Genomic DNA, 9,165 nt, shown 5'->3' on the forward strand with positions numbered 1-9,165 from the left:
TTTACTTAAGACAGAGGGCAGGATGCAATGATTCATCTCAATCTGGAGCTTGTTAAATGATAACCACTATTTTGTTCAGGAATATCCATAAGACTTTCATTAAAACACACATATCAATTGCTGTTATCTACTATTTTCTTTTTCCATATTTACATTTTAATACATTAACTAAATCTGCATCATTCCCAAAGCCAAGTCCAGTTTCAGAGAATGAAGTCAATGCCAGAAGCAGCAGCTGTCAAATCCCAAATTACAGGGGAACACATGTTTCTTATGAGCATCCCCTCACTAGAATCTGTGATGGAGGGACTTAAGCCTACAGAAAATTTGAGGCTAGGAAACTGTGTGACCAAGATATTAAAACATAAAATGTTGTAATGAAGTTAATAGCCTAACCAAGTTTTTATTCACAAACCACAGAGGAAGTACCAGACACGAGACAATCCAAAAGGAAAGTGGGAAGACCTCCAGGGTGAACAGAGTGGTCCCGGATATTTTGAGTAGTTTGGCTCTGTTGTCTCCTTTCTTCCCTCCCTTCTTTCCAAAACAAAGCTATGAAGGATGATGATGCAGATCTGTATTTACTGAGGTAGAAAGATGTTCAGGGCATACTGATAAGGGAGGAGGAAGGGAGTTCAGTTCTAGAACACGGGTTAGGCAAAGACTTCTTCGATATGACACCAAAAGCACAGGCGATGAAAGAAGAAAATTGATAAACTGACTTCATCAAAATTCAAAACCTTTGTGCTTCTAAAGACACCATTAAGAAAGTGAAAATACAAGACATATATCTGATAAAGGACTTTTATCTGGAATACGTAAATAACTTTTGTGATACAATAATAAAAAGACAAATAACCCAATTGAAAAATGGGCAAATTTTTGAATGGACGTGCACCAAATAAAATGTTCGAGTGGCCAAAAAGCACATGGAAAGATGCTTGATATCATTAGTCATTAGGAAAATGCAAATCAAAACAATTAGATATCACTTCACACCCACTAGGATGGCTATACTCAAAAACATAGACAGTAGCAAGTATTGGCTAGGATGTGGAAAAACTAGAATTCTCATGTATTGGTGGTGGGAATGCAAAATGGCACAGCCATTTTGGAAAACTTTACCATCTGACCAAACAGTTTCATTCCTAGATACCTACCACAGAGAAATGAAAACATTATGTCCACACGAAGACTTGTATGTGAATGTCATAGCAGCATTATCCATTTGAAATAATGCAAATGTCCACTAATGGTTGAATGAATAAACAAAAATGGTATATTCATAAAATGGAATATTATTCAGTCATTAAAGGGATGATGTACTGACACATGCTACAGTAAGGATGAAACTTGAAAACATTATACTAAGTAAGAGAAGCCAGATTCTTTTCTACATTCCCATTTATATGAAATGTCCAAAATAGGCAAATTAACATAGAGAGAAAACAGCAGTTGCCAGGGTTGGGGTGGGAATAGAGAGTAAGTACAAATGTGTTTAAGGGATCTTTGGGAGGGGTGATGCAATGGTCTAAAATTGAATCATGGTAATGGCTGCAAAACTCTGTAAATTTACTAAACTTATTTGTATGATTAAAACAAGAGAATTTTATAGTTTATATATTACACCTCAATGAAGCTATTCAAAATTTTGAACTAAAAGAAAAAAAACTCAGGATGTACAATGTGGTTCATTTCTGAAATAGGAACTAATGTGTATTGATATCTACTTGAGTAGGTTATCTAATTCTCTCTGAGTTGTAGGATTATGGGTGATCTTCTCCTTATACTTTGTGTGTATGTGTGTTTGGGAGCAGGCCCATGTTCTGGTGTCCTCCCTCCTGTTTCGTCCCCTGTAGCCGGGCGGTAAGAAATGACATCTGAGTTTGGGCCTAGCAGACTCAGTGTCAGCCCTGTGATCAACCCCAGGTCACCAGCATTCTTAACATTAGAATTGGAACCCAAGCTGGTTTCACAACAAATTATTATGTGTTTTGCTGTCCAGTTACCACAGCTCTGTGGTGCATATATACTTTGTTTATTATCTGAATTTTTAAAAATACTTAGGCATTACTGTCACCAGAAATAAATAATACATTATTTTCTTGGTGAGGCAGTATAGCACCATAATTAAATGCCTGGCTTTGAATGCCAGCCATGTGATCTTAGGCAAGTTTCTTAACCTCTCTGTGACTCAGTTCATCTGTAAAAGGAGGGTAATAATAATAACCACTTCAAAGGATTGTTAGGAAAACTAACTTAGTTAATACTCATGATGTGCTTAGAAAAGTATCTAGCACACAGTAATATGTATGCCATTTTTATTATTTACATATTTGAAATTTTAAGAGTAGTGAGAAAGCAGGGTACATATACATATAACTTTCCACCTACTAGAATAACTTACAGGGAGGGGAACCTATACTAGAAAACACCAATGATAAATTTCATCTAGTTTGCATTTTGTCCATGCAAAGCAGTTCTTGCCCCAGTTCTTGGTACAACAGGTCATAGGGAAAATTCCCTGTGGGGCTTCTAACTATATATACGAAGCGAGACACTATAGAGTCAAAATATTTAGCTCAGGTGCCTGCCAAGTGTGCAGCCGAGAGTCAGCTGGCCTGAATGAATGATCTGGCCCCCCGGGGGCTGGTCTGAACAGCAGGAATCAGGGAGAAGTGAGACTCGTAGGGCCTGAAGCATTTCATGATAGGAGGACCCTCAGTGAGAGGGAAGACTGAACAGGACTTGAGTAGGCACAAAGGAGAAAATAAGACATTCTAGGTCGTGGGAACAAAGGATGGATGGCGGGGGTATTGGGAGTGAGGTTGTGAGTTGGGGGAGAGGGCACAGACATGCCTGTCTGGAACAGAGGAGTCAAGCTGGAGCCCAGTGGGAGATAAGGTTGGAAAGATAGTATGGCACCTTGCCTGCCAGTGAGGAATTTGGCTTCTATCCTATAGGCAAATGGAGAATGATGGAGGCTTTTGTCCTTGAGGTGTTGGAAGAATGAAAGTGGCAGGCCTGCCAATCACTGTGGGATTTGAACAAGCCGCTTAACGTCTCTGAGCCTTCCGTCTTTGTGAGGAGATGACAATAGCATAGGGATCAGAGCTCTCTGTAAGATGCCTAGAACCATGCCTGCCACACAGAAAATACTGGATCATTGTTCATAGCTGATTCTAACTACAGTTTGGATAGGCAGAGAGGGAGAAATCTGAAAGCAGATAATGCTGGCAGGGACCTAGTTGTTCAGGAAGACGGCTGTGCCTGAGGCTGCGGCAGTGAAACCTCATTACCAGACAACCTTCCTCTACGAATTCCAGTTCCCACCAACATCCACACAGACGGACGAAGGCAGTCAGAATCCTGGAAAGTGTGGTATAAAGGAATGCAGGCCTTGCAGTCAGGCTGCCTGTAGAGAGTCCTAGCTTGGTCACTTACCAGCTGTGTGCCGTGGGCAAGTCACTTACCCTCTCTGTGCCTCCCTTTCTTCATCTGGAAATTGCAAATAACCTGAGAAGTGTTGTAAAGATGCAATGATTGATGTACGTGAAGGGCTTAGGTGAGTGCCTGCAAGAGAATAAGCACCATCTAAGTGTGAACTATTGTTGATTTGGAATTCTATCAGAGGAATTTTGAAGCACAGATAGAAGATGAAGGGAACAAGGAGGAAGGTTTTAGAATCTGGGCAGTTTGCTGGTTCCTCTCAAGTAAACTGTTCCCAACAACAGTAACTGGGAGCCCAGCCTGGAACCTGGAAATAAGTGACAGAACCTCTGAGTGGCAAACATCTGTCACAAAGCATATGATCCTCACGCTATCTGAGTATCTGGCGTCAGTCTCAGGCTCTTAGGAAGACCAAAGGACACAATAAGGGGGCACATCACAAGCAGCACATGGGCAGAACAGCAATGGTTAGAGCTGATGGGAGGGAGGAGACAGCACAGACATAGGCAGGGAAGGCTGGTCTGTGTTACTCAGGGCACAGGTCTACTGCCTACAGTTGGCCTTGGGAGCATCGCTGTTTTATGACTACACAATGATTGATTTTCACAAGTAATGCTCAGTGAGTTATCAGCAAAAGATTAAATCATGTTCTTTTCCTTACTCTCTGTTTAAGAAGAGCATAAATATACTAGAATATTTTCCAATAAAAATGGTTAAAATGTAAGTTTTGACATTTAAAGAGGAAAGCTTAAGTTATTTAGAAAAATCATTGAACACGATACAAGTGAAATGAAGTGATCTAGAGAAAATGCACTCATAATCCAGAAAAATTAAAAAATACATTTTGAGGATAATTGTAGATGACTTTTCAGTATTAACTGCTGTTCTGAAATTATCAGCAGCATACTGACCCTTTTCCATTACCCTAAAAAAAATAAGAAATGGCTTAGCATCATGAGTTTTTCTTGTAGGCTCAATTGCTTAAAATTTCAACAATAAATCTGGTTAAAAAATATTTATTTTACAAAGTTTAATTTGTTGGGGATAAAGTAACAACATACATTTACTGTTTGATATTTGTAAAGAGCCAACAAATGTCAGCTTGCTATTTCAGATTATAATTTACAAATACCTTATTTTAACTGGCCATTTAAAAGCAAAGATGATTACTTTTTAAATTTAACAATTCACCCAAATTACCACCTATTTATTTAAGTACTTATACAATTGATGCTCTTGTAAATTGAGGCTTTTGCAAGAGTTTTCCCGTGACTCTGCTGTAATAGATAAAAAAGGACAGAGGAAACAGTGAAAACAAATCCTGAAATAAAATTTCATTTAAAAGTTTCAAATGAATTGGAAGTTAAAGTGTATATCAATAAAGGAGCTCAGATACATCTCCCATTGGGTTCAACAGCCACTAACTTGCTGATTTCTCAGTTGGCTAACAAAACAAAAACAAGACAGATAGATTAGCAGTGTTAATACTCCTGGGATAAATAACAGTGTAAGTAGGCTTGTATATTTACCATAGGCCATCTACATGAGGTAGAGAGTTGGGAATAGTAAAATGAACATTTTGTGGCTGATTCAAAGTTTAAAGATTGAAACCTTTAGCAGACGTATATATCAGCTATTACGTATTTTATCAATTTTTTTTCTTTTTAAAGAAGCCCTTGTCAGGTTTCTACCAAGGTATGGAAGAAAACTACAGAGTTTTAGAGATGTATTATGAAAACAAAACTTCATCTAATTCCAGAAGAAAGAATGATGAGTCAAGAAGCAAAACAGTGAGGATCACTATGGTATTTGATGCCAAGAATTAGACTAACTGTAATCATAGCCATTTCTGACACAAATTATTTAAAAACCACCTGCAACTATAAAATGACAAAACAATTACATTCATTTATATATTTCTATACTACTATTGATAAATATTGCTTCAAGTTGATAATACGGTTATTGGTAGAGCCAGCTGATGTGAAGTGAAGGGCTAAAATACCCTTAACCAAACGTGACTTCAGGAACACTACAAAGCATATGTTCCTAGTGCTGGGAAAACAAGACAAAGGAGTTAAATATTTCACCAGAGGAAACATCAGTAACAGTTCAGTTCAACAGATGTCTCGAGTTCAGGATTCATTGCCAATTGAAAGGTGACATTAAGAGTGATATCAAGAGTTTAGAAGAGAGTGGGGAGGGAAGCTTCCTGGAAGAAGCAAGCTTTCAGGAGAGCAGTATTTGGGTTAATGAACCAAATCACAAAGGGGTGATAAACTGATACAAACTAGAATTAAATCTCCCAAGGGGGGACTGGGACTGTCTCATTATGGGGACACTAATGCAGCCTCGATTCTGTCCTTAAATGTTCATCCCTGGGGTGCCCATTTCCTCCATCCCCATCATTGCTTGCTGCCCTACACTGTTCTTAATGGAAGCGTTCCTCCTGCTTTCACGGGCTCAGGAGGAATACGAAGCCCTTCTTTGCTTCCAGGAACCTTAATGAGACAAGGCTGGGGTATTTTTATTATTATTTACAGACACTAATAAAAGCTGGGGAAACCAACAAGGAAATAATCAAGAGTGCCACGAATCTACACGCTCTGGCTTGCAAAGTGTAATCCCATATTCCTCTTCCTGGACACCTCAAGAAAAAGGGCGCTTGGCTGGGGCCCTCCCATCCCCCAGACAGGCTTGCCCCACCCCCGTGGACGCCATCCTTACCCAGCGCCTCCCCTTCCCGGCCAGCCAGTAGGTTTGCCCCACGTGACTGGCGCCATCCTGCCCTTTTGCACCGGTGGGAGGGGCCCTGGGCCGAGCAAGGAGTCTTCTCCCTTCCCCCTTTCAGGCCCCATTTCCTACCCGGAAAACCCGCCCCCTTCCTCAGTGATTGACAGGCAGTGTTTGCGCTCGCCCACGCATTCGGCGAGCTCAAAGGGATCTCCACGTGGGAATATGCGTACTCTTATGGCTGGCTTCCGTAGGCTGGAGGGGGCGGGGGTAGAGGGTGAGATTGCTATTCTTACACCTAGAAAGTACAGTCGGGCCTCTGTACCTGTGGGTTTGGCATCCAGGTATTCGGAGGGCCTCCTGTATTCACTGGACTGCACCATTTTATGTAAGGGACTTGCGCATCCTGGGATTTCGGTATCCACGGGGGCTCCTGGAACCAGTTCCCTGGGGATACCCGGGGACAACTGTACTATGCTCTTTGAAGTAGGAGTGCCAGATAAAATACACATAGAACATACATTAAAAAAGATTATTCCTTGTTTATCTGAAATTCAAATTTAACTAGGTGTTTTGTACTTTTACTTGCTAAAAAGGGTTACCCTAATTTTATGGGTCCTTGGAAACACCATTTCCCCAAGTCCTCTTAGAAGCAGGAAGAAAACCCTTTGCACCAGAAGTCCTTTAGCTACAGGCCTGTAGGTCAAACTCAGCTGACCATATGTTTTTGTATGGCCTGTGAGCTAAGAATGGGTTTTACATTTTTAAATGGTTGAAAGTGAATCAAAAGTCAAAAGTAGAATTTTTGTGACATATGAAATTTTCATGAAATGCAAATTTCGGTGTCCATAAATGAAGTTTTATTGGAGCACATCTACCCCCAGTTGTTGTGATGTGATATTATGATTCCTGCTCGTAGAGTTTAGAATAGAACGTATGATTTGTTAGGAATAGGAAAGGCAAGACGGAGTCACAGTGGCCAACGTGGCGCCCATCTTGATTGTTTCTAAATGTCTGATGTAAGACTTGGAATCTGTAACTTAAGATAATGAGTGTGAAATTAGGTAGGTAAGTTGGTTTGAAAGGTCCGTGTAAAGACTTAGGGTTCAGATGGTGCACCTGGCCGGTGAGGCACGTTCCTGGGGTGTAACCGCTACCCCCTAGGGACTATACCTCATCAGAGATGGGGTCAGAGCGCACTTGCTCCAGAGGGGTCTCTTCGGAGCGCACCCTGCTTTCCAGACTCTGCTGGTGTCGGAAGCTTCCCTGGGGGCTGGCAGAGCATAAGGCGATTGCTGAGAGAGCCGGCCCCACGATCCTTGCTGAACCTGAGGTGTAGAACCGGTGCCTGCCGCCTGCCCGGAGGACACCTACCTTCCTGCGTCTCTCCTCTGAGCTGTTCGTGAAGTCCTTTCTTCCCTTTAGTATTGCGTGTGATTAATCGGAGTGTACTGAGTGCAGTAACCCGAGGGATTTGATCTTCTACCATTGGCTCGGTCGCCGTTTGTGACTTCACAGTCCCCTGATTCCCACGTGGACTCGCCGCTTTGGCTGGAGACACCAGTCCTTTACGCACTGTTTGTAGCTGCGTTGGAGATACAAGGGCAGAGTTCAGGAGCTGCAACAGAGGCCATAAGGCCCACACAGCCTAAAATAGTTACTATATGGTCCTTTACCTAAAAAGTATGTAGAAAACAAACTTATGGTTACCAAAGGGGAGGGGGGGGAGGAGGAATAAATTAGGAGTATGGGATTAACAGATACACATCACTATATATAAAATAAACCATAAGGATTTCCTGTATAGCACAGGGAAATAATATCTTGTGATAAACTCTAGTGGAAAAGAATCTGAAAAAATATTTATATGTACAACTGACTCACTTTACTGTACATCTGAAACTAACACAATATTATAAAGCAACTATACTTCAATTTTTTAAAAAAGTATGTGGATCCCTGCTGTAGACTTCCATTTTTTTGAGGCCCCCAGTATTTTTTTTTTTTTAAACGAAGATATGTCAAAATGGGATAATGCACTTGGAGGTATGTCCAAGGTCATTTGTGAATGGCAGGCTTGTTCTAAAATGGTGGTCCCGACTACCCTGGTGGCACAGTGGTTAAGAATCCGCCTGCCGGGCTTCCCTGGTGGCGCAGTGGTTGAGAATCTGCCTGCCAATGCAGGGGACACGGGTTCGAGCCCTGGTCTGGGAAGATCCCACATGCCACGGAGCAACTGGGCCCATGAGCCACAATTACTGAGCCTGCGCGTCTGGAGCCTGTGCTCCGCAACAAGAGAGGCCGCGATGGTGCGAGGCCCACGCACCGCGATGAAGAGTGGCCCCCACTTGCCGCAACTAGAGAAAGCCCTCGCGCAGAAACGAAGACCCAGCACAGCCATAAATAAATAAATAAAAAAATAAAAGAACGTGAATTTCTTTAAAAAAAAAAAATAAAGCAAACTGGGCTATTCATTTCAGTAACAGTCAAGTGGTCTTAGTTTGCATTCAATTTCCAATCAGTTTCTCAATCTATTTCATCTGAAGTCTTCACATTACCCACTATAAAAAATACCTATTAAAAAAAAAAAAAAAAAAAAGAATCCGCCTGCCAATGCAGGGCACATAGGTTCGAGCCCTGGTCCAGGAAGATCCCACATGCCTCGGAGCAACTAAGCCCCTGCACCACAACTGAGCCTGCGCTCTAGAGCCCACGAGCCACAACTACTGAGCCCACATGCTGCAACTACTGAAGCCTGCATGCCTAGAGCCCGTGCAATGAGAAGCCCGCACACTGCAATGAAGAGTAGCCCCCGCTCGACACAACTAGAGAAAGCCCATGCGCAGCAACAAAGACCCAATACAGCCAAAATATAATTAATTAATTAATTAATTTAAAAAATAAATAAAATGGTGGTCCTGTCTTTCCCCTTCAGACTCCCTCTCTCTCTGGCTGATGGGTTAAAGAATGAAGGTGACATAG

Source organism: Balaenoptera musculus, chromosome 6 (assembly GCF_009873245.2).
Source record: "Balaenoptera musculus isolate JJ_BM4_2016_0621 chromosome 6, mBalMus1.pri.v3, whole genome shotgun sequence".
Taxonomy (NCBI): domain Eukaryota; kingdom Metazoa; phylum Chordata; class Mammalia; order Artiodactyla; family Balaenopteridae; genus Balaenoptera; species Balaenoptera musculus.